Source organism: Phalangium opilio, unplaced genomic scaffold, assembly GCF_054372755.1.
Source record: "Phalangium opilio isolate 3A_F unplaced genomic scaffold, DU_Popi_V2 ptg000019l_1, whole genome shotgun sequence".
Taxonomy (NCBI): Eukaryota; Metazoa; Arthropoda; class Arachnida; order Opiliones; family Phalangiidae; genus Phalangium; species Phalangium opilio.
In genome coordinates this window covers 3,845,205-3,871,244 of record NW_028324152.1, presented here as the reverse complement: position 1 = coordinate 3,871,244, position 26,040 = coordinate 3,845,205, and the positions used below count along the sequence as shown (strand labels likewise).

The following is a 26,040-nucleotide window of genomic DNA, read 5'->3' as shown; positions in this document are numbered from 1 at the left end:
GACGCTGCTTAACTTCGGTGATCGGACGTGAACCGGTGTTTTCAGCGTGATATGGCCGTTGCCGAGAGTGCTAGTTAATAATTCGAATTTAAATTAAGTGAGACAAAGTAACCTTCATCATTTTAAAACAATAACAAAAAGAAAACATGTTTGCTTTTTTCATATCTATTAAAATTTAAAAGAGGAAAAAAAAGTGAAAAAGCCAACGGCACGCAGTGTTCCTAAGTGGTCTCCCTCAAAAGTAATGACTGCGCTCGACGCTGCTTAACTTCGGTTATCGGACGAGAACCGGTGTATTCAGCGTGATATGGCCGTTGCCGAGAGTGCTAGTTAATAATTTGAATTTAATTAACTTTCATCATTATAAAACAATAACAAAAAGAAGATATTTTTGCTTTTTTCATATCTGGTGGAATTTGAAAGAGGAAACAAAAGTGAAAAAGCAAACGGCACGCAGTATTCCCAAGTACTGACTGCGCTCGACGCTGCTAACGTCGGCGATCGGACGAGAACCGGTGTTCTCAGCGTGATATGGCCGTTGCCGAGAGTGCTAGATAATAATTCGAATTTAAACTAAGTGAGACAAATTAACCTTCATCTTTTTCAAACAATAACAAAAAGAAAATATGTTTGCTTTTTTCATATCTATTGGAATTTAAAAGAGGAAAAAAAAGTGAAAAAGCTAACGGCACGCAGTGTTCCTAAGTGGTCGCCCTCCCAAGTACTGACTGCGCTCGACGCTGCTTAACTTTGGTTATCGGACGAGAAGCGGTGTATTCAGCGTGATATGGCCGTTGCCGAGAGTGCTAGTTAATAATTTGAATTTAATTAACTTTCATCTTTATAAAACAATAACAAAAAGAAAATATGTTTGCTTTTTTTATATCGGGTGGAATTTAAAAGACGAAACAAAAGTGAAAAAGCCAACGGCACGCAGTATTCCCAAGTACTGACTGCGCTCGACGCTGCTAACGTCGGCGATCGGACGAGAACCGGTGTTCTCAGCGTGATATGGCCGTTGCCGAGAGTGCTAGTTAATAATTCGAATTTAAATTAAGTGAGACAAAGTAACCTTCATCATTTTAAAACAATAACAAAAAGAAAACATGTTTGCTTTTTTCATATCTATTAAAATTTAAAAGAGGAAAAAAAAGTGAAAAAGCCAACGGCACGCAGTGTTCCTAAGTGGTCGTCCTCCCAAGTAGTGACTGCGCTCGACGCTGCTTAACTTCGGTTATCGGACGAGAACCGGTGTATTCAGCGTGATATGGCCGTTGCCGAGAGTGCTAGTTAATAATTTGAATTTAATTAACCTTCATCTTTATAAAACAATAACAAAAAGAAGATATGTTTGCTTTTTTCATATCTGGTGGAATTTAAAAGAGGAAACAAAAGTGAAAAAACAAACCGCAAGCTGTATTCCCAAGTACTGTATGCGCTCGACGCTGCTTAACTTCGGTGATCGGACGTGAACCGGTGTTTTCAGCGTGATATGGCCGTTGCCGAGAGTGCTAGTTAATAATTCGAATTTAAATTAAGTGAGACAAAGTAACCTTCATCATTTTAAAACAATAACAAAAAGAAAACATGTTTGCTTTTTTCATATCTATTAAAATTTAAAAGATGAAAAAAAAGTGAAAAAGCCAACGGCACGCAGTGTTCCTAAGTGGTCGCCCTCCCAAGTAGTGACTGCGCTCGACGCTGCTTAACTTCGGTGATCGGACGTGAACCGGTGTTTTCAGCGTGATATGGCCGTTGCCGAGAGTGCTAGTTAATAATTCGAATTTAAATTAAGTGAGACAAATTAACTTTCATCATTTTAAAACAATAACAAAAAGAAAACATGTTTGCTTTTTTCATATCTATTAAAATTTAAAAGAGGAAAAAAAAGTGAAAAAGCCAACGGCACGCAGTGTTCCTAAGTGGTCTCCCTCCCAAGTAGTGACTGCGCTCGACGCTGCTTAACTTCAGTTATCGGACGAGAACCGGTGTATTCAGCGTGATATGGCCGTTGCCGAGAGTGCTAGTTAATAATTTGAATTTAATTAACTTTCATCTTTATAAAACAATAACAAAAAGAAAATATGTTTGCTTTTTTTATATCGGGTGGAATTTAAAAGAGGAAACAAAAGTGAAAAAGCCAACGGCACGCAGTATTCCCAAGTACTGACTGCGCTCGACGCTGCTAACGTCGGCGATCGGACGAGAACCGGTGTTCTCAGCGTGATATGGCCGTTGCCGAGAGTGCTAGTTAATAATTCGAATTTAAATTAAGTGAGACAAAGTAACCTTCATCATTTTAAAACAATAACAAAAAGAAAACATGTTTGCTTTTTTCATATCTATTAAAATTTAAAAGAGGAAAAAAAAGTGAAAAAGCCAACGGCACGCAGTGTTCCTAAGTGGTCGCCCTCCCAAGTAGTGACTGCGCTCGACGCTGCTTAACTTCGGTTATCGGACGAGAACCGGTGTATTCAGCGTGATATGGCCGTTGCCGAGAGTGCTAGTTAATAATTTGAATTTAATTAACCTTCATCTTTATAAAACAATAACAAAAAGAAGATATGTTTGCTTTTTTCATATCTGGTGGAATTTAAAAGAGGAAACAAAAGTGAAAAAACAAACGGCACGCTGTACTCCCAAGTACTGTATGCGCTCGACGCTGCTTAACTTCGGTGATCGGACGTGAACCGGTGTTTTCAGCGTGATATGGCCGTTGCCGAGAGTGCTAGTTAATAATTCGAATTTAAATTAAGTGAGACAAATTAACTTTCATCATTTTAAAACAATAACAAAAAGAAAACATGTTTGCTTTTTTCATATCTATTAAAATTTAAAAGAGGAAAAAAAAGTGAAAAAGCCAACGGCACGCAGTGTTCCTAAGTGGTCTCCCTCCCAAGTAGTGACTGCGCTCGACGCTGCTTAACTTCAGTTATCGGACGAGAACCGGTGTATTCAGCGTGATATGGCCGTTGCCGAGAGTGCTAGTTAATAATTTGAATTTAATTAACTTTCATCATTATAAAACAATAACAAAAAGAAGATATGTTTGCTTTTTTCATATCTGGTGGAATTTGAAAGAGGAAACAAAAGTGAAAAAGTAAACGGCACGCAGTATTCCCAAGTACTGACTGCGCTCGACGCTGCTAACGTCGGCGATCGGACGAGAACCGGTGTTCTCAGCGTGATATGGCCGTTGCCGAGAGTGCTAGATAATAATTCGAATTTAAATTAAGTGAGACAAATTAACCTTCATCTTTTTCAAACAATAACAAAAAGAAAATATGTTTGCTTTTTTCATATCTATTGGAATTTAAAAGAGGAAAAAAAAGTGAAAAAGCTAACGGCACGCAGTGTTCCTAAGTGGTCGCCCTCCCAAGTACTGACTGCGCTCGACGCTGCTTAACTTTGGTTATCGTAGGAGAACCGATGTATTCAGCGTGACATGGCCGTTGCCGAGAGTGCTAGTTAATAATTTGAATTTAATTAACCTTCATCTTTATAAAACAATAACATAAAGAAGATATGTTTGCTTTTTTCATATCTGGTGGAATTTAAAAGAGGAAACAAAAGTGAAAAAACAAACGGCACGCAGTATTCCCAAGTACTGTATGCGCTCGACGCTGCTTAACTTCGGTGATCGGAAGTGAACCGGAGTTTTCATCGTGATATGGCCGTTGCCGAGAGTGCTAGTTAATAATTCGAATTTAAATTAAGTGAGACAAATTAACATACATCATTTAACCATTGCGCCACGGAAGCCCAAAAATTAAATGGCCGTCAGGTATTGTGGAAAAACTTTGAATTTTTACGTCACATCTGAGACCTCACAACACCGCTCCCGTATGGGCTCGAACCACCAACCTTTCGGTTAACAGTCGAACGCGCTAACCATTGCGCCACGGAAGCCCAAAAATTAAATGGCCGTCAGGTATTGTGGAAAAACTTTGACTTTTTACGTCACATATGAGACTCCACAACACCGCTCCGGGATGGGCTCGAACCACCGACCTTTCGGTTAACAGCCGAATGCGCTAACCATTGCGCCACGCAAGCCCAAAAATAAATGTTCGTCAGGTATTGTTGAAAAACTTTGACTTTTTACGTCACATCTGAGGCCTCACAACACCGCTCCCGGGTGGGCTAGAACCACCGACCTCTCGGTTAACAGCCGAACGCACTAACCATTGCGCCATGGAAGCTTAGAATTTAAAATGTTGTCAGGTATTGTGGAAAAACTTTGGCTTTTTACGTTCCTTCTGAGATCTCACAACACCGCTCCCGGGTGGCCCGAACCACCAACCTTTCGGTTAACAGATGAACGCGATAACCGTTGCGCAACGGAAGCCCAATAATTATATCGTCGTCAGGTATTGTGGAAAAACTTTGACTTTTTACGTCACATCTGAGACCTCACAACACCGCTCCCGGATGGGCTCGAACCTCCAACCTTTCAGTTAACAGCCGAACGCGCTAACCATTGAGCCACGGAAGCTCAGAAATTCAATGGTTGTCAGGTATTGTGGAAAAACTTTGACTTTTTACGTTACATTTGAGATCTCACAACTCCGCTCCCGGGTGGGCTCGAACGACCAACCTTTCGGTTAACAGCCGAACGCGCTAACCATTGAGCCACGGAAGCTCAGAAATTAAATGGTTGTCAGGTATTGTGGAAAAACTTTGACTTTTTACGTCACATCTGAGACCTCACAACACCGCTCCCGGATGGGCTCGAACCACCAACCATTCGGTTAACAGCCGAACGCACTAAGCATTGCGCCACGGAAAATTAGAATTTAAAATGTTGTCATGTATTGTGGAAAACTTATGACTTTTTACGCTACATCTGAGACCCCACAACACCGCTCCCGGGTGGGCCCGAACCACCTACCTTTCGGTTAACAGATGAACGCGATAACCGTTGCGCAACGGAAGCCCAAAAATTATATCGTCGTCATGTATTGTGGAAAACTTATGAATTTTTACGTCACATCTGAGACCTCAACACCGCTCCCAGATGGGCTCGAACCACCAACCTTTCAGTTAACAGCCGAACGCGCTAACCATTGAGCCAAGGAAGCTCAGAAATTCGATGGTTGTCAGGTATTGTGGAAAAACTTTGACTTTTTACGTCACACCTGAGGCCTCACAACACCGCTCCCGTATGGGCTCAAACCACCAACTCGCTAACCATTGCGCCACGGAAGCCCAAAAATTATATCGTCGTCAGGTATTGTGGAAAAACTTTTACTTTTTACGTCACATCTGAGACCTCACAACACTGCTCCCATATGGGCTCGAACCTCCAACCTTTCAGTTAACAGCCGAACGCGCTAACCATTGAGCCACGGAAGCTCAGAAATTCAATGGTTGTCAGGTATTGTGGAAAAACTTTGGCTTTTTACGTTCCTTCTGAGATCTCACAACACCGCTCCCGGGTGGGCCCGAACCACCAACCTTTCGGTTAACAGATGAACGATATAACCATTGAGCCACGGAAGCTCAGAAATTCAACGGTTGTCAGGTATTGTGGAAAAACTTTGACTTTTTACGTTCCTTCTGAGATCTCACTACACCGCTCCCGGGTGGGCTCGAACGACCAACCTTTCAATTAACAGCCGAACGCGCTAACCATTGACCCACGGAAGCTCAGAAATTAAATGGTTGTCAGGTATTGTGGAAAAACTTTGACTTTTTACGTCACATCTGAGACCTCACAACACCGCTCTCGGATGGGCTCGAACCACCAACCATTCGGTTAACAGACGAACGCACTAAGCATTGCGCCACGGAAAATTAGAATTTAAAAAGTTGTCATGTATTGTGGAAAACTTATGACTTTTTACGTCACATCTGAGGCCTCACAACACCGCTCCCGGGTGGGCTCGAACCACCGACCTTTCGGTTAACAGCCGAACGCACTAAGCATTGCGCCACGGAAGCTCAGAAATTAAATGGTTGTCAGTTATTGTAGAAAAGTTATGACTTTTCACGCTACATCTGATACCCCACAACACCTCTCCCGGGTGGGCGCGAACCACCAACCTCTCGGTTAACAGCTGAACGCGCTAACCATTGCGCCACGGAAGCCCAAAAATTAAATGTTCGTCAGGTATTGTGGAAAAACACTGACTTTTTACGTAACGATGCGTGCGTGGCGAGCGTAGCGTACGTAGCGTGGCGAGCGAAAATTTACGCCTAGTGCGGACGTACCTTTATACCTTGAAGAAAGAATTGTCGTCGGCCTCAGTGTTAAGTTCAACGGACTATACACAGCCCTTCATACTACACACGGACGCTTCCTACCTTGGATTGGAAGCAGTGCTGTCGCAGAAAATAAAGGGAAAGCGACACGTCGTCCAATTCGCTAGCCGCTCACTTAGCGACACGGAAAGAAAATATTCCACGACTGAGCGGGAATGTTTAGCTGTCGTCTGGGCAGTAGAGAAGTTCCGCCCATACATAAAGGGTCAAAATTTGAAGTTTTTACCGATCACAGTGCAATACGCTGGCTTTACCGCGCGCGAGACCCCACCGGCAAATTTGCCAGGTGGAACGCAAGGCTACAAGCTTTTGATTTCACCGTAAACCATATACCCGGCAAAGATAATGTTGTAGCTGACGCCCTCTCGCGGATACCGGAACAAGACGAGCATACCGAAACTTCAGCGGTAGTTGAACAATCAAGGATCCTAAATAGGGATGAACAATTAACGCGTAACTCCGACTGTGATATAGGTATTCTTAGTGCAATAACATCTAGCACCCCTCATTCTAGCCCGGTATTAGTCAAGTTTGACCGCGACGACATTATACAAGCACAGCGTAACGACAAAGAAATGAGCGCGATTTTTCAATATTTAGAAAATGATAAGTGGTGTCAGACACCTTAACCAAATGGGTGGAGATATTCCCGTTAAGGACCGCTACTACTAAGCCTATTGTGCGTCATCTTATCGGTGACATTTTTACGCGATTTGGATTGCCCACCTGCGTAGTAAAGGACAATGGCCGACAGTTTGTTTCTCGTATTTTCAAAAAGGTTTTCGAGACGTTGCAGGTCAAACAACGCTATACGTCCTTATATTCATCTCAGGGTAACCTAACAGAAAGGCTTAATAGAATCATAGGAACTATGGTAGTATCCTATGTAGAGGATAATCACAAAGATTAGGACAAAGGCATTTCCCAGTTCGCCATGGCTATTAGGACCGCTCGTCAAGAGACGACAGGATACACCCCTGCGTTCTTGATGTTTGGTCGCGAACTGAGAACGGCCAGTAGCGTTCTGAAAGATAAAAATCCGGAAGAATATTTAGTGCCTGAGACTGAGAGTTTTATGGTCTCAGAGTAGCTTCGGTAGTGGAGGAAGCTGTTGAAAAGGCTAAAGACCGCATTAAAGTTGCTCAACAAAAGCAAAAAGCGTACTATGACCGAAGTCATCGTGATTTCGAGTTCCAGGATGGAAATTTAGTGTTACGTAAAACACATTTTTTATCCAGCGCTGCGGATGACTTTAGTAAGACATTAGCGGATAAGTACGAAGGTCCCTTTAAAATTTCGAAAAAGTTATCAAAACTAACGTACAGGTTGGCTCACCCAAATGGCAAAGAATTGCCTGGAACATATCATGTTTCAGAGCTAAAACCGTACGTCGAAAGACAAAGGCTGGCAGTATCAGCCCTTGCGCAGGGTTACGAGGCTGACAGTACGCATTCGGGTAATGGTGACAAAATTTCGGTACCGACTAAACGGAAAAATGATAGTCACCCTACCAGTATAGGTTTAATAGGAAACAATGAAATTAAACCATTCGATAATGACGATCAGGATGATCGTGATGATCTTAGTGATAGTAGAGTACTACGACCTAGAGATCTAGTTACGCGTAGGGTTATTAAAAAGTAAATGGATTAATGTGAATTCACTTCGAAGTTAATTTAGAGCGCTCTGTAAATTTTGTGTTTTGTTCTATTCTTTTTATGTATTGTGGTTAATATGTTTAAAGACTAGAGTCTATTTTTTTAAAAAATGATTTCGTAAAGTATCATAATCTTGTTAGTCCATATAATGATTGATTATTCGTGTGGACTTTTGTTTAGGTTACAGTTAACTGGATAGCGCTGCTCTTGATCTGTTTTTAAGATGATAATTTGCTTATGTTTATTTTTGATATTATTTTGATGAACATTAATACTTTTCAAGTAAATAAGTTTTGGATTTCATTTAATCGCTATCGCTGGTGCTATGTTTTAGTAGTTTTGTTTATGATCAGTAAACGAATTTCTGTTTAGTTTTTGGTTATGCTGAACTAGCGTTTAGTTTTTGCGTTTGCTAGTACCGGAGTTGAACTTTGTCCCACCAGGAGTTCATAATAACCCGAAGTACGAAACTGGTTAAAAAGCCCGTAACAACAAAGTTTCGCCGTAAAGCTCAGCGGATTCATACACCGCTTAACTCCCAAAGAAATAGTTACCCTTTTTTTAGCGCCCACGCGCATTAACTTACACACATCCGGTTTAGAACTATTTTTATCTTTTGATTTTGGGAGCGAAAATGGCTCACGTCTGCTTCTGTCGGAACGGTGTAAATTAAGCCTTGGCTAAGAAGTTGGCTTTTAGTCGGGGTTTCTAGTTTTCTACAAAAAATTTAAACGATCGTCAATGATGTTTTGTTGTGATATGTGTGAGTGAGAATTCCGTGGTTAAATTAAAACGATTTGGACAAATTTATTCGCAGTATCTTTAATATAAGAATTGCAACGTGTTTCTACGTCCACCATATCGCCATTTTTCTTTTCGACGGAGATCCCAGCCAACGGAAGTTTTGGAACGGAAAACCAAGGAGCATAGATACCACTACGATATACTCTAAGGTTTAGAGAGCTGCATTTCAGTTTCAAACGTTACCATTTCCATACCACTCTTGTTCAAATTTTTGTTTACCAATTCCACCCATAGATTTCATCAACCTCCCCATACGTTACCGATCCGTGGTTTCCAAATACCAACCATTCCCATTCCCGATTAAGAAACGTTATCTCATTTCCAACCATTACCGAAATCAAATATAGCAGAGAACCATTTCCATACCATTACCGATATTCAATATTATAAACTAACAACGTAATTAATACCATTGAATGACAAACAAGGAGAACTCACCTGCAACTTCTACACTAGTCGAAGCATTCTTCTGAAATCTGCCCTATTTTTCCTTCACAAAACGAGCCACAACAAAAATATAAATTTATTTCGAATCAGGGCTCATACAAACCTGGAAAACCGGGAAAATCTGGAAAAATCAGGGAAATAAATAGTTGACAAAAACCTCAGGGAAAATTCAGGGAAATCAGGGCCGAGTAATTAAGCAAAATGTTCGTGAACATACACTCCATAGGATTAACATTACACTTTATTTTGGAGGCTCGTAACTCTGGTTTTACTAGAGATACGGGGATGTCATTTGAGTATGTTATAGTCCAATTTGTCCCCCATCCACCCATAATAAAAGCTTACGGCTACGACAAACATGGCTCTCTCGTTTGGCTAAACCCAACCTGTCGCACTCGTTTAGCTAACCCACCCTGTCGCACTCGTTTAGCTAACCCACCCTGTCGCACTCGTTTAGCTAGCCCACACTGTCGCACTCGTTTAGCTAACCCACCCTGTCGCACTCGTTTAGCTAACCCACCCTGTCGCACTCGTTTAGCCAACCCACCCTGTCGCACTCGTTTAGCTAACCCACCCTGTCGCACTCGTTTAGCTAACCCACTCTGTCGCACTCGTTTAGCTAACCCACTCTGTCGCACTCGTTTAGCTAACCCACCCTGTCGCATTCGTTTAGCTAACCCACCCTGTCGCACTCGTTTAGCTAACCCACTCTGTCGCACTCGTTTAGCTAACCCACCCTGTCGCACTCGTTTAGCTAACCCACCCTGTCGCACTCGTTTAGCTAACCCACCCTGTCGCACTCGTATAGCTAACCCACCCTGTCGCACTCGTTTATTTAGCTAACCCACCCTGTCGCACTCGATTAGCTAACCCACCCTGTCGCACTCGTTTAGCTAACCCACCCTGTCGCACTCGATTAGCTAACCCACCCTGTCGCACTCGTTTAGCTAACCCACCCTGTCGCACTCGTTAAGCTAACCCACCCTGTCGCACTCGTTTAGCTAACCCACCCTGTCGCACTCGTTTAGCTAACCCACCCTGTGGCACTTGTTTAGCTAACCCACCCTGTGGCACTCGTTTAGCTAACGAACCCTGTCGCACTCGTTTAGCTAACCAACCCTGTCGCACTCGTTTAGCTAACCCACCCTGTCGCACTCGTTTAGCTAACCCACCCTGTGGCACTCGTTTAGCTAACCAACCCTGTCGCACACGTTTAGCTAACCCCACCCTGTCGCACTCGTTTAGCTAACCCACCCTGTCGCACTCGTTTACCCTCTGGTTCTACAAGAGATACAGGGATGTCCTTTGAGTGTGTTATAATCCAATTTGTCCGCCCATCCAACCATACTATAAACTTAGTGCTACGACAAGCATGGGCCGAGTAATTAAGCGAAATGTTCAAAAACATGCCATAACTCAGGTTCTACTAGAGATACGGGGATGTCCTTTGAGTATGTTATAGTCCAATATGTTCCACATCCAATAGGTATTGTGGAAAAACTTTGACTTTTTACGTCACATCTGAGACTCCACAAAACCGCTCCGGGATGGGCTCGAACCACCAACCTTTCGGTTAACAGCCGAATGCGCTAACCATTGCGCCACGGAAGCTTAGAATTTAAAATGTTGTCAGGTATTGTGGAAAAACTTTGACTTTTTACGTTACATTTGAGATCTCACAACACCGCGCCCGGGTGGGCTCGAACGACCAACCTTTCGGTTAACAGCCGAAGACACTAAGCATTGCATCACGGAAAATTAGAATTTAAAATGTTGTCATGTATTGTGGAAAACTTATGACTTTGTACGCTACATCTGAGACCCCACAACACCTCTCCCGGGTGGGCTGGAACCACCAACCTTTCGGTTAACAGATGAACGCGATAACCATTGCGCAACGGAAGCCCAAAAATTAAACGTTCGTCAGGTATTGTGGAAAAACTTTGACTTTTTACGTTACATTTGAGATCTCACAACACCGCTCCCGGGTGGGCTCGAACGACCAACCGTTCGGTTAACAGATGAACGCGATAACCATTGCGCAAAGGAAGCCCAAAAATTAAATGGTCTTCAGGTATTGTGGAAAAACTTTTATATTCTGGGTTACAGCTGACACCTCACAACACCGCTCCCAGATGGGCTCGAACCACCACCCTTTTGGTTAACTGCCGAACGCACTAAGCATTGCGCCACGGAAGCTTAAAATTTAAAATGTTGTCAGGTATTGTGGAAAAACTTTTGCTTTTTACGTTCCTTCTGAGATCTCACAACACCGCTCCCGGGTGGGCCCGAACCACCAACCTTTCGGTTAACAGATGAACGCGATAACCGTTGCGCAACGGAAGCCCATAAAATAAATGTTCGTCAGGTATTGTGGAAAAATTTTGACTTTTTACGTCACATATGAGACTCCACAACACCGCTCCCAGATGGGCTCGAACCACCAACCTTTCAGTTAAGAGCCGAACGCGCTAACCATTGAGCCAAGGAAGCTCAGAAATTCAATGGTTGTCAGGTATTGTGGAAAAACTTTGACTTTTTACGTCACATCTGAGAACTCACAACACCGCTCCCGTATGGGCTCGAACCACCAACCTTTTGGTTAACAGCCGAACTCGCTAACCATTGCGCCACGGAAGCCCAAAAATTAAATGGCCGTCAGGTATTGTGGAAAAACTTTGACTTTTTACGTCACATATGAGACTCCACAACACCGCTCCGGGATGGGCTCGAACCACCAACCTTTCGGTTAACAGCCGAATGCGCTAACCATTGCGCCACGGAAGCCCAAAAAATAAATGTTCGTCAGGTATTGTGGGAAAACTTTGACTTTTTACGTCACATCTGAGGCCTCACAACACCGCTCCCGGGTGGGCTCGAACCACCGACCTTTCGGTTAACAGCCGAACGCACTAAGCATTGCGCCATGGAAGCTTAGAATTTAAAATGTTTTCAGGTATTGTAGAAAAACTTTGGCTTTTAACGTTCCTTCTGAGATCTCACAACACCGCTCCCGGGTGGGCCCGAACCACCAACCTTTCGGTTAACAGATGAACGCGATAACCGTTGCGCAACGGACGCCCAATAATTATATCGTCGTCAGGTATTGTGGAAAAACTTTGACTTTTTACGTCACATTTGAGACCTCACAACACCGCTCCCGGATGGGCTCGAACCACCAACCTTTCAGTTAACAGCCGAACGCGCTAACCATTGAGCCACGGAAGCTCAGAAATTCAATGGTTGTCAGGTATTGTGGAAAAACTTTGTCTTTTTACGTCACATCTGAGACCTCACAACACCGCTCCCGTATGGGCTCGAACCACCAGCCTTTCGGTTAACAGCCGAACGCGCTAACCATTGCGCCACGGAAGCCCAAAAATTAAATGGCCGTCAGGTATTGTGGAAAAACTTTGACTTTTTACGTCACATATGAGACTCCACAACACCGCTCCGGGATGGGCTCGAACCACCAACCGTTCGGTTAACAGCCGAACGCGCTAACCATTGCGCCTTGGAAGCCCAAAAATTAAATGACCGTCAGGTATTGTGGAAAAACTTTGACTTTTTACGTCACATATGAGGCCTCACGACACCGCTCCCGGGTGGGCTCGAACCACCGACCTTTCGGTTAACAGCCGAACGCACTAAGCATTGCGCCATGGAAGCTTAGAATTTAAAATGTTGTCTGGTATTGTGGAAAAACTTTGGCTTTTTACGTTCCTTCTGAGATCTCACAACACCGCTCCCGGGTGGCCCGAACCACCAACCTTTCGGTTAACAGATGAACGCGATAACCGTTGCGCAACGGAAGCCCAAAAATTATATCGTCGTCAGGTATTGTGGAAAAACTTTGACTTTTTACGTCACATCTGAGACCTCACAACACCGCTCCCGGATGGGCTCGAACCTCCAACCTTTCAGTTAACAGCCGAACGCGCTAACCATTGAGCTACGGAAGCTCAGAAATTCAATGGTTGTCAGGTATTGTGGAAAAACTTTGACTTTTTACGTCACATCTAAGACCTCACAACACCGCTCCCGGATGGGCTCGAACCACCAACCTTTCGGTTAACAGCCGAACGCACTAAGCATTGCGCCACGGAAGCTTAGAATTTAAAATGTTGTCACGTATTGTGGAAAAACTTTGACTTTTTACGTTACATTTGATATCTCACAACACCGCTCTCGGGTGGGATCGAACGACCAACCTTCCGGTTAACAGCCGAACGCGCTAACCATTGAGCCACGGAAGCTCAGAAATTAAATGGTTGTCAGGTATTGTGGAAAAACTTTGACTTTTTACGTCACATCTGAGACCTCACAACACCGCTCCCGGATGGGCTCGAACCACCAACCATTCGGTTAACAGCCGAACGCACTAAGCATTGCGCCACGGAAAATTAGAATTTAAAATGTTTTCATGTATTGTGGAAAACTTATGACTTTTTACGCTACATCTGAGACCCCACAACACCACTCCCGGGTGGGCCCTAACCACCAACCTTTCGGTTAACAGATGAACGCGATAACCGTTGCGTAACGGAAGCCCAAAAATTATATCGTCGTCAGGTATTGTGGAAAAACTTTGACTTTTTACGTCACATCTGAGACCTCAACACCGCTCCCAGATGGGCTCGAACCACCAACCTTTCAGTTAACAGCCGAACGCGCTAACCATTGAGCCAAGGAAGCTCAGAAATTCAATGGTTGTCAGGTATTGTGGAAAAACTTTAACTTTTTACGTCACATCTGAGAACTCACAACACCGCTCCCGTATGGGCTCGAACCACCAATCTTTCGGTTAACAGCCGAACGCGCTAACCATTGCGCCACGGAAGCCCAAAAAATAAATGTTCGTCAGGTATTGTGGGAAAACTTTGACTTTTTACGTCACATATGAGGCCTCACGACACCGCTCCCGGGTGGGCTCGAACCACCGACCTTTCGGTTAACAGCCGAATGCGCTAACCATTGCGCCACGGAAGCCCAAAAAATAAATGTTCGTCAGGTATTGTGGGAAAACTTTGACTTTTTACGTCACATATGAGGCCTCACGACACCGCTCCCGGGTGGGCTCGAACCACCGACCTTTCGGTTAACAGCCGAACGCACTAAGCATTGCGCCATGGAAGCTTAGAATTTAAAATGTTGTCAGGTATTGTGGAAAAACTTTGACTTTTTACGTCACATCTGAGAACTCACAACACCGCTCCCGTATGGGCTTGAACCACCAACCTTTTGGTTAACAGCCGAACTCGCTAACCATTGCTCCACGGAAGCCCGAAAATTAAATGGCCGTCAGGTATTGTGGAAAAACTTTGACTTTTTACGTCACATATGAGACTCCACAACACCGCTCCGGGATGGGCTCGAACCACCAACCTTTCGGTTAACAGCCGAATGCGCTAACCATTGCGCCACGGAAGCCCAAAAAATAAATGTTCGTCAGGTATTGTGGGAAAACTTTGACTTTTTACGTCACATCTGAGGCCTCACAACACCGCTCCCGGGTGGGCTCGAACCACCGACCTTTCGGTTAACAGCCGAACGCACTAAGCATTGCGCCATGGAAGCTTAGAATTTAAAATGTTGTCAGGAATTGTAGAATAACTTTGGCTTTTTACGTTCCTTCTGAGATCTCACAACACCGCTCCCGGGTGGGCCCGAACCACCAACCTTTCGGTTAACAGATGAACGCGATAACTGTTGCGCAACGGAAGCCCAATAATTATATCGTCGTCAGGTATTGTGGAAAAACTTCGACTTTTTACGTCACATCTGAGACCTCACAACACCGCTCCCGGATGGGCGCGAACCACCAACCTTTCAGTTAACAGCCGAACGCGCTAACCATTGAGCCACGGAAGCTCAGAAATTCCATGGTTGTCAGGTATTGTGGAAAAACTTTGACATTTTACGTCACATCTGAGATCTCACAACACCGCTCCCGGGTGGGCCCGAACCACCAACCTTTCGGTTAACAGATGAACGCGATAACCGTTGCGCAACGGAAGCCCAATAATTATATCGTCGTCAGGTATTGTGGAAAAACTTCGACTTTTTACGTCACATCTGAGACCTCACAACACCGCTCCCGGATGGGCGCGAACCACCAACCTTTCAGTTAACAGCCGAACGCGCTAACCATTGAGCCACGGAAGCTCAGAAATTCCATGGTTGTCAGGTATTGTGGAAAAACTTTGACTTTTTACGTCACATATGAGGCCTCACGACACCGCTCCCGGGTGGGCTCGAACCACCGACCTTTCGGTTAACAGCCGAACGCACTAAGCATTGCGCCATGGAAGCTTAGAATTTAAAATGTTGTCAGGTATTGTGGAAAAACTTTGATTTTTTACGTCACATCTGAGAACTCACAACACCGCTCCCGTATGGGCTTGAATCACCAACCTTTTGGTTAACAGCCGAACTCGCTAACCATTGCTCCACGGAAGCCCAAAAATTAAATGGTTGTCAGGTATTGTGGAAAAACTTTGACTTTTTACGTCACATCTGAGATCTCACAACACCGCTCCCGGATGGGCTCGAACCTCCAACCTTTCAGTTAACAGCCGAACGCGCTAACCATTGAGCCACGGAAGCTCAGAAATTCAATGGTTGTCAGGTATTGTGGAAAAACTTTGACTTTTTACGTCACATCTGAGACCTCACAACACCGCTCCCGGATGGGTTCGAACCACCAACCTTTCGGTTAACAGCCGAACGCACTAAGCATTGCGCCACGGAAGCTTAGAATTCAAAATGTTGTCAGGTATTGTGGAAAAAACTTTGACTTTTTACGTTACATTTGATATCTCACAACACCGCTCCCGGGTGTGCTCGAACGACCAACCTTTCGGTTAACAGCCGAACGCGCTAACCATTGAGCCACGGAAGCTCAGAAATTAAATAGTTGTTAGGTATTGTGGAAAAGTTATGACTTTTCACGGTAGATCTGAGACCCCACAACACCTATCCCGGATGGGCTCGAACCACCAATCTTTCGGTTAACAGCCGAATGCGCTAACCATTGCGCCACGGAAGCCCAAGAATTGAATAGTCGTCAGGTATTGTTGAAAAACTTTGACTTTTTACGAAACATCTGAAACCTCACAGCACCGCTCCCGGGTGTGCTCGAACCACCAACCTTTCAGATAACATCCGAACGCGCTAACCATTGAGCCACGGAAGCTCAGAAATTAAAACGTGAAAAAGTTTGACTTTTTACGTCACATCTGAGACCTCACAACACCGCTCTCCGAATGGGATCGAACCATCAACTTCTCGGTTAACAGACGAACGCACTAAGCATTGCGCCACTGAAGCTTAGAATTAAAAATGTTGTCAGGTATTGTGGACAAACTTTGACTTTTTACGTAACATCTGAAACCTCACATCACCGCTCCCGGGTGTGCTCGAACCACCAACCTTTCGGATAACAGCCGAACGCGCTAACCATTGAGCCACGGAATCTCAGAACTTAAATGGTTGTCAGGTATTGTGGAAAACTTATGACTCTTTACGCTACATCTGAGACCCCACAACAACTCTCCCGGGAGGGCTTGAACCACCAATCTTTCGGTTAACAGCCGAACGCGCTAACCATTGCGCCACAGAAGCCCAAAAATTAAATGGTCGTCAGGTATTGTTGAAAAACTTTGGCTTTTAACGTTACATTTGAGATCTCACAACACCACTTCCGGGTGGGCTCGAGACACCAACCTTTCGGTTAACAGCCGACCGCGCTAACCATTGAGCCACGGAAGCTCAGAAATTAAATGGTTGTCAGGTATTGTGGAAAACGACTTTTTACGCTACATCTGAGACCCCACAACACCTCTCCCGGGTGGGCTGGAACCACCAACCTTTCGGTTAACAGCCAAACGCGCTAACCATTGAGCCACGGAAGCTCAGAAATTAAATGGTTGTCAGGTATTGTGGAAAAACTTTGACTTTTTACGTCACATCTGAGACCTCACAACACCGCTCCCGGATGGGGTCGAACCACCAACCTTTCGGTTAACAGCCGAACGCACTAAGCATTGCGCCACGGAAGCTTAGAATTTAAAATGTTGTCAGGTATAGTGGAAAAACTTTGACTTTTTACGTTACATTTGAGATCTCACAACACCGCTCCCGGGTGGGCTCGAACGACCATCCTTTCGGTTAACAGCCGAACGTGCTACCAATTGAGCCACGGAAAACCAAAAATTAAATGTTCGTCAGGTATTTTGGAAAAACTCTTACTTTTTACGTCACATCTGAGACCTCACAACACCGCTCCCGGATGGGGTCGAACCACCAACCTTTCGGTTAACAGCCGAACGCACTAAGCAGTCCGCCACGGAAGCTTAGAATTTAAAATGTTGTCAGGTATTGTGGAAAACTTATGACTTTTTACGCTACATCCGAGACCCCACAACACCTCTCCCGGGTGGGCTGGAACCACCAACCTTTCGATTAACAACCGAACGCGCTAACCATTGTGCAACGGAAGCCCAAAAATTAAATGGCCGTCAGGTATTGTGGAAAAACTTTGACTTTTTACGTCACATCTGAGACTCCACAACACCGCTCCGGGATGGGCTCGAACCACCAACCTTTCGGTTAACAGCCGAATCCGCTAACCATTGCGCCACGGAAGCCCAAAAAATAAATGTTCGTCAGGTATTGTGGGAAAACTTTGACTTTTTACGTCACATCTGAGGCCTCACAACACCGCTCCCGGATGGGCTCGAACCACCAACCTTTCGGTTAACAGCCGAACGCACTAAGCATTGCGCCACGGAAGCTCAGAATTTAAAATGTTGTCAGGTATTGTGGAAAAACTTTGACATTTTACGTCACATTTGAGATCGCACAACACCGCTCCCGTGTGGGCTCGAACGACCAACCTTTCGGTTAACAGCCGAACGCGCTATCCATTGAGCCACGGAAGCTCAGAAATTAAATGGTTGTCAGGTATTGTGGAGAAACTTTGACTTCTTACGTCACATTTGAGATCGCACAACACCGCTCCCGGATGGGCTCGAACCACCAACCTTTCGGTTAACAGCCGAACGCACTAAGCATTGCGCCACGGAAGCTTAGAATTTAAAATGTTGTCAGGTATTGTGGAAAAACTTTGACTTTTTACGTCACATCTGAGACCTCACAACACCGCTCCCGGATGGGCTCGAACCACCAACCTTTCGGTTAACAGCCGAACGCCCTAAGCATTGCGCCACGGAAGCTTAGAATTTAAAATGTTGTCAGGTATTGTGGAAAAACTTTGACTTTTTCCGTTACATTTGAGATCACACAACAGCGCTCCCGGGTAGGCTCGAACGACCAACCTTTCGGTTAACGGCCGAAGGCGCTAACCATTGAGCCACGGAAGCTCAGAAATTAAATGGTTGTCATCTATTGTGGAAACTTATGACTTTTTACGCTACATCTGAGACCCCACAAAATCAAGGTACATTTTTATTTATTGATCAATCGAGATGAAATCATTTTTAAAAAGTATTTTATAGGTAATTAAGCCGAATTCGGTCAAAAATTTGTTCAGAAGAAAATGCATTCAAAAGTGTACCGAAAAAATCGCATGTTTTTTTCTTCAAGATACAAAATCCGTGACACCGATTTCTTCTTGATAATTGAAATTAAACAGTTTTTTGAATGAATATCGTTACATTTGCTTGAATTAAAGCAAAAAGTACAAAAATAATGGTTTCAGTGGTTATATTTGAAAATATTGAAAAAATACTCAAAATGTGCTTCTCTGGTCGAGAAACGTCGTTTTCGAAAATGTTATTAAAAATCGAGGTACATTTTTATTTATTGATCAATCGAGATGAAATCACTTTTAATGAGTATTTTGTAGGTAATTAAGCTGAATTTGGTCAAAAATTTGTTCAGAAATATGCATTCAAAAGTGTACCGAAAAAATCGCATGTTTTTATTCTTCAAGATACAAAATCCGTGACAACGATTTCTTACTGAAAATTCATTTTGAACAGTTTTTTGAATGAATATCGTTACATTTGCTTGAATTACAGCAAAAAATACAAAAATAATGGTTTCAGTGGTTATATTTTCTGGACAAATTATTGACCGAATTCGGCTTAATTACCTACTAAATACTCAATAAAAGTGATTTCATCTCGATTGATCAATAAATAAAAATGTACCTCGATTTTTAATACCATTTTCAAAATCGACGTTTCTCGACCAGAAAAGCACATTTTGAGAATTTTTTCACTATTTTCAAATATAACCACTGAAACCATTATTTTTGTATTTTTTCCTATAATTCAAGCTAATATAACGATATTCATTCAAAAAACTGTTCAAATTCAATTTTCAGTAAAAAATCGTTGTCACGGATTTTGTATCTTGAAGAAAAAAAACATGCGATTTTTTCGGTACACTTTTGAATGAATTTTTTTCTGGACAAATTTTGACCGAATTCAGCTTAATTACCTACAAAATACTCATTAAAAGTGATTTCATCTCGATTGATCAATAAATAAAAATGTACCTCGATTTTTAATACCATTTTCAAAATCGACGTTTCTCGACCAGAAAAGCACATTTTGAGAATTTTTTCACTATTTTCAAATATAACCACTGAAACCATTATTTTTGTATTTTTTGCTATAATTCAAGCTAATATAACGATATTCATTCAAAAAACTGTTCAAATTCAATTTTCAGTAAAAAATCGTTGTCACGGATTTTGTATCTTGAAGAAAAAAAACATGCGATTTTTTCGGTACACTTTTGAATGCATTTTTTTCTGGAAAAATTTTGACCGAATTCAGCTTAATTACCTACAAAATACTCATTAAAAGTGATTACATCTCGATTGATCAATAAATAAAAATGTACCTCGATTTTTAATAACATTTTCGAAAACGACGTTTCTCGACCAGAGAAGCACATTTTGAGTATTTTTTCAATATTTTCAAATATAAACACTGAAACCATTATTTTTGTACTTTTTGCTTTAATTCAAGCAAATGTAACGATATTCATTCAAAAAACTGTTTAAATTCAATTTTCAAGAAGAAATCGTTGTCACGGATTTTGTATCTTGAAGAAAAAAACATGGGATTTTTTCGGTACACTTTTGAATGCATTTTTTCAGGACAAATTTTTGACCGTATTCAGCTTAATTACCTACTAAATACTCAATAAAAGTGATTTCATCTCGATTGATCAATAAATAAAAATGTACCTCGATTTTTAAACCATTTTCAAAATCGACGTTTCTCGACCAGAAAAGCACATTTTGAGAATTTTTTCACTATTTTCAAATATAACCACTGAAACCATTATTTTTGTATTTTTTGCTATAAATCAGCAAATATAACGATATTCATTCAAAAAACTGTTCAAATTCAATTTTCAGTAAAAAATCGTTGTCACGGATTTTGTATCTTGAAGAAAAAAACATGCGATTTTTTCGGTACACTTTTGAATGCATTTTCTTCTGGACAAATTTTTGACCGAATTCGGCTTAATTACCTACTAAATACTCAATAAAAGTGATTTCATCTCGATTGATCAATAAATAAAAATGTACCTCGATTTTTAATACCATTTTCAAAATCGACGTTTCTCGACCAGAAAAGCACATTTTGAGAATTTTTTCACTATTTTCAAATATAACCACTGAAACCATTATTTTTGTATTTTTTGCTATAATTCAAGCTAATATAACGATATTCATTCAAAAAACTGTTCAAATTCAATTTTCAGTAAAAAATCGTTGTCACGGATTTTGTATCTTGAAGAAAAAAAACATGCGATTTTTTCGGTACACTTTTGAATGCATTTTTTTCTGGACAAATTTTGACCGAATTCAGCTTAATTACCTACAAAATACTCATTAAAAGTGATTACATCTCGATTGATCAATAAATAAAAATGTACCTCGATTTTTAATAACATTTTCGAAAACGACGTTTCTCGACCAGAGAAGCACATTTTGAGTATTTTTTCAATATTTTCAAATATAACCTCTGAAACCATTATTTTTGTACTTTTTGCTTTAATTCAAGCAAATGTAACGATATTCATTCAAAAAACTGTTTAAATTCAATTTTCAATAAGAAATCGTTGTCACGGATTTTGTATCTTGATGAAAAAAAACATGCGATTTTTTCGGTACACTTTTGAATGCATTTTTTTCTGGACAATTTTTGACCGAATTCAGCTTAATTACTTACAAAATACTCATTAAAAGTGATTACATCTCGATTGATCAATAAATAAAAATGTACCTCGATTTTTAAACCATTTTCAAAATCGACGTTTCTCGACCAGAAAAGCACATTTTGAGAATTTTTTCACTATTTTCAAATATAACCACTGAAACCATTATTTTTGTATTTTTTGCTATAATTCAAGCAAATATAACGATATTCATTCAAAAAACTGTTCAAATTCAATTTTCAGTAAAAAATCGTTGTCACGGATTTTGTATCTTGAAGAAAAAAACATGCGATTTTTTCGGTACACTTTTGAATGCATTTTCTTCTGGACAAATTTTTGACCGAATTCGGCTTAATTACCTATAAAATACTCATTAAAAGTGATTTCATCTCGATTGATCAATAAATAAAAATGTACCTCGATTTTTAATACCTTTTTCAAAATCGACGTTTCTCGACCAGAAAAGCACATTTTGAGAATTTTTGCACTATTTTCAAATATAACCACTGAAACCATTATTTTTGTACTTTTTGCTTTAAATCAAGCAAATGTAACGATATTCATTCAAAAAACTGTTTAAATTCATTTTTCAAGAAGAAATCGTCATGGATTTTGTATCTTGAAGAAAAAAAAACATGCGAATTTTTTCGGTACACTTTTGAATGCATTTTCTTCTGGACAAATTTTTGACCGAATTCGGCTTAATTACCTATAAAACACTCATTAGAAGTGATTTCATCTCGATTGATCAATAAATAAAAATGTACCTCGATTTTTAATACCTTTTTCAAAATCGACGTTTCTCGACCAGAAAAGCACATTTTGAGAATTTTTTCACTATTTTCAAATATAACCACTGAAACCATTATTTTTGTATTTTTGCTGCAATTCAAGCAAATGTAACGATATTCATTCAAAAAACGGTTCAAAATGAATTTTCAGTAAGAAATCGTTGTCACGGATTTTGTATCTTGATGAAAAAAAACATGCGATTTTTTCGGTACACTTTTGAATGCATTTTTTTCTGGACAAATTTTTGACCCAATTCAGCTTAATTACCTACAAAATACTCATTAAAAGTGATTTCATCTCGATTGATCAATAAATAAAAATGTACCTCGATTTTTAATAACATTTTCGTAAACGACGTTTCTCGACCAGAGAAGCACATTTTGAGTATTTTTTCAATATTTTCAAATATAACCACTGAAACCATTATTTTTGTATTTTTTGCTGTAATTCAAGCAAATGTAACGAAATTTATTCAAAAAACTGTTCAAATTCAATTTTCAGTAAGAAATCGTTGTCACGGATTTTGTATCTTGAAGAAAAAAAACATGCGATTTTTTCGGTACACTTTTGAATGCATTTTTTTCTGGACAAATTTTTGACCGAATTCGGCTTAATTACCTATAAAATACTCATTAAAAGTGATTTCATCTCGATTGATCAATAAATAAAAATGTACCTTGATTTTTAATACCATTTTCAAAATCGACGTTTCTCGACCAGAGAAGCACATTTTGAGAATTTTTTCACTTTTTTCAAATATAACCACTGAAACCATTATTTTTGTATTTTTGCTGCAATTCAAGCAAATGTAACGATATTCATTCAAAAAACGGTTCAAAATGAATTTTCAGTAAGAAATCGTTGTCACGGATTTTGTATCTTGATGAAAAAAAACATGCGATTTTTTCGGTACACTTTTGAATGCATTTTTTTCTGGACAAATTTTTGACCCAATTCAGCTTAATTACCTACAAAATACTCATTAAAAGTGATTTCATCTCGATTGATCAATAAATAAAAATGTACCTCGATTTTTAATAACATTTTCGAAAACGACGTTTCTCGACCAGAGAAGCAAATTTTGATTATTTTCTCAATATTTTCAAAAATAACCACTGAAACCATTATTTTTGTACTTTTAGCTTTAATTCAAGCAAATGTAACGAAATTCATTCAAAAAACTGTTTAAATTCAATTTTCAAGAAGAAATCGTCATGGATTTTGTATCTGGAAGAAAAAAAAACATGCGATTTTTTCGGTACACTTTTGAATGCATTTTCTTCTGGACAAATTTTTGACCGAATTCGGCTTAATTACCTATAAAACACTCATTAGAAGTGATTTCATCTCGATTGATCAATAAATAAAAATGTACCTCGATTTTTAATACCTTTTTCAAAATCGACGTTTCTCGACCAGAAAAGCACATTTTGAGAATTTTTTCACTATTTTCAAATATAACCACTGAAACCATTATTTTTGTATTTTTTGCTGCAATTCAAGCAAATGTAACGATATTCATTCAAAAAACGGTTCAAAATGAATTTTCAGTATTGTTATTGTTATTGTTGAAGGGGGTGGCGCGTCGCCGCGCCGAGCACCGATACCTAGGGTATATTGTGCGCCCCGAGCTTGTTAGACTACGAAGAGTCCTGTCGCCTCGATGAATCGGAGAATCCGATTGGCCGAGACAGTAGAGAACTGGTGAGGTTCCATAGTATGCATGTCGAAATGCTCGAACCTCATGGCCGCGAGGTAGTCGCAGCTACAGAGGATGTGGGAGGAGGTTTCCTCTACCTCCCGGCAGAACCTACAGAGCGGGTCATCAACGATGCCCAATAAGTGCAGGTGTCTATTCAGCCGGCAGTGTCCAGCGAGGAGACTGGTGACCAGCCTAATTTTGTTTTTGGTGAGGGCAAGCAGTTCCTTTGCCCTAGTGATAGAAGGACCCGGGACAAACTCCTTGGCCTGTCTCTGTCCATCCATGTCAAGCCAGAGCTGCAGTTGAAGTGCAGACATCCGGCAGTGAATCCTATGGCGAATGATGCCATGGGGGATGGGAACCGCAGGCTCTGGTCCGAAGAACTTCGCCTCAGCCCCCCTTTTGGCATACATATCAGCCCTCTCATTGCCCAGGTATCCGCAGTGCCCTGGCACCCACAGCAATTGAACCTTGTTGCGGGCAGCCAAAGAACCCAGCAGATCCAGACAGCTGAGCACCAGTCTGGAATCGACAAGGCACTGATTCAGCGCCTTGAGGGCGGCCTGACTATCCGAATAGATCTGAATCGTCCGTCCGCGATAGTTTTTCTTGTTGCAGAAATCCGCGCATAAACAAATGGCCATGATTTCCGCCTGGAAAACGCTGGCATAGTTGCCAAGGCTCTCGTAAAAACCAAACTTCTTGGTCAAGCAGTAGACCCCGGCACCAACTCCAGAGTCCGTCTTAGAGCCGTCCGTGAACCAGACGGACTCCCCCCAGTCCCGAGGACTGGGGTTGTCTCCCAATCAGCGCGACTGGGAAAGTGCACGCTGAAGGGCTTGTCGAAGTGGTGTGATATAACAGATTTATCTGAGACCATCACGAGTGATGGCTCAGTACTGCTGTACTCACTGAAAAGCTTGGTGTGACTGAAGTCCCAATGCTTGGGCTTCCACCAGCCGAGGTTGTTGAGCCTACAGGCTCCCATAATAGCTTCCTCCTCAATAAAAAGGTGAAGAGGAAGCATATTGAGAAGGATTTCCAGAGAAGCTGTGGGGGCTGTTCTCATGGACCCCGTGATACCGATGCACGCCAGCCTTTGTAGCTTGCGTAGTTCATCTTGGGCTGTTTTTAGGCGAACCCTGGGCCACCAGACAAGAGCTCCATAGGAGACCACTGGCCTGATGATCCTGGTATAAATCCAGTTTACAGCGCTAGGGCTTAAGCCCCAGGACTTGCTGACTGAACTTCTTAAACGCCAAAATAAAATTTTGGCCTTCTTGATACTCAGATCAAGGTGGGACTTCCAAGTAAGCTTGGCATCGAAAGTCACGCCAAGGTATTTGACCTCGGAGGACTTCTTTAAAACCTGTCCAAAGAAGGAAATATCGTTGAATAGGTCATTAGTCCTTTTCCGAGTAAACGGTATAAGGACAGTCTTGTTGGGATTGACGGTTAGGTTAACACCCCTACACCAATCCTCAACATCATGCAAGACAGATTTCATCAGTGCAGCGATAGTTGTAGGGAACCTCCCTGTAACAATCACTGCGATGTCATCCGCATAGCCAAAACAGTGACATCCCCTCTCCCCGAGTCGACCCAGCAGCTCATCCACCACCAGGCACCAAAGAAGAGGGGAAAGAACCCCTCCCTGAGGACAGCCACGGTCGGTGGAGATCTCCAAGGTTTCCTTGAGAAGAGACGCCGTCACCCTGCGATACGTGAGCATGGATTTTATCCAACGACACAAAGTGTCGTCAATACCAAACCGCTCCGCAGCGCGAAGGATGACTTCACTAGAGACCCTATCAAAGGCACCCTCAATATCAAGGAAGATGGCCAAAGACATCTCCTTGAACTCGATGGCCCTGTCAAGGCAGTTCAAAATACCGTGAAGCGCCGTCTCTGTGGACTTGCCTTTCTGAAAGGCAAACTGAAAAGTGGACAGGGGTGTGTGGGAAAGAACACCATCCCGCAGATACCTGTCCACCAATTTTTCTAAAGTCTTTAGGAAGAAAGAGGTAAGACAGATAGGTCTGAATGCCTTAGCCTCAAGATAGCTCGTCTTCCCAGGTTTGGGAATAAAGATAACCTTCGAGCGCTTCCAGACATCTGGAATATGCGCTAGAGCAATGCAGGCTCTAAATATCCTGCACAGATAAGGGC

General features: G+C 41.8%; 2 non-coding genes and 8 pseudogenes across 2 annotated transcripts; all 10 read right to left on the bottom strand.

Moving 5' to 3' along the window:
* Positions 1-200: 200 nt before the first annotated feature.
* Positions 201-319, bottom strand: LOC149700100 (5S ribosomal RNA; annotated as a pseudogene).
* Positions 320-680: 361 nt separating this feature from the next.
* Positions 681-799, bottom strand: LOC149700099 (5S ribosomal RNA; annotated as a pseudogene).
* A 361-nt stretch (positions 800-1,160) lies between these two features.
* Positions 1,161-1,279, bottom strand: LOC149700098 (5S ribosomal RNA; annotated as a pseudogene).
* Positions 1,280-1,641: 362 nt separating this feature from the next.
* On the bottom strand, positions 1,642-1,760 carry LOC149700097 (5S ribosomal RNA; annotated as a pseudogene).
* Positions 1,761-1,897: 137 nt separating this feature from the next.
* On the bottom strand, positions 1,898-2,016 carry LOC149700096 (5S ribosomal RNA; annotated as a pseudogene).
* Positions 2,017-2,377: 361 nt separating this feature from the next.
* On the bottom strand, positions 2,378-2,496 carry LOC149700095 (5S ribosomal RNA; annotated as a pseudogene).
* A 362-nt stretch (positions 2,497-2,858) lies between these two features.
* On the bottom strand, positions 2,859-2,977 carry LOC149700094 (5S ribosomal RNA; annotated as a pseudogene).
* Positions 2,978-3,338: 361 nt separating this feature from the next.
* On the bottom strand, positions 3,339-3,457 carry LOC149700093 (5S ribosomal RNA; annotated as a pseudogene).
* An 8,136-nt stretch (positions 3,458-11,593) lies between these two features.
* Positions 11,594-11,666, bottom strand: TRNAK-CUU (transfer RNA lysine (anticodon CUU)). Its single transcript has one exon. It is a non-coding gene; the product is annotated as a tRNA-Lys (tRNA).
* A 2,423-nt stretch (positions 11,667-14,089) lies between these two features.
* Positions 14,090-14,162, bottom strand: TRNAN-GUU (transfer RNA asparagine (anticodon GUU)). Its single transcript has one exon. It is a non-coding gene; the product is annotated as a tRNA-Asn (tRNA).
* Between the last annotated feature and the right edge of the window lie 11,878 nt (positions 14,163-26,040).